We start from the raw sequence: 268 nt of genomic DNA, 5'->3' as shown, positions 1-268 counted from the left end.
AAAAAAAAAAAAAAACAAGTCTCAAAAAGGAAATAGAAGACCTTGGTAAACTGATAGAGCATATAATGAAGAACCTAAAGGAAATTTTAGAAGTGAAAAATGCAATAACCCAGGTAGAAAGTTGTTAATGGACTCTATTGCAGAATGGAGAGACAGAGAATAGAATCAGTAAACTAGAGAATAGAACAATAAAAATGAATTAATCTAGACTACAGAGATAAAGTAGAGTTAAAAAAATAAAAGACCTTTCAGGGAACTGTGTGATAAC

This window comes from Trachypithecus francoisi, unplaced genomic scaffold, assembly GCF_009764315.1.
Source record: "Trachypithecus francoisi isolate TF-2019V2 unplaced genomic scaffold, Tfra_2.0 Lachesis_group9, whole genome shotgun sequence".
Taxonomy (NCBI): Eukaryota; Metazoa; Chordata; class Mammalia; order Primates; family Cercopithecidae; genus Trachypithecus; species Trachypithecus francoisi.
This window is presented reverse-complemented; position numbering follows the sequence as displayed.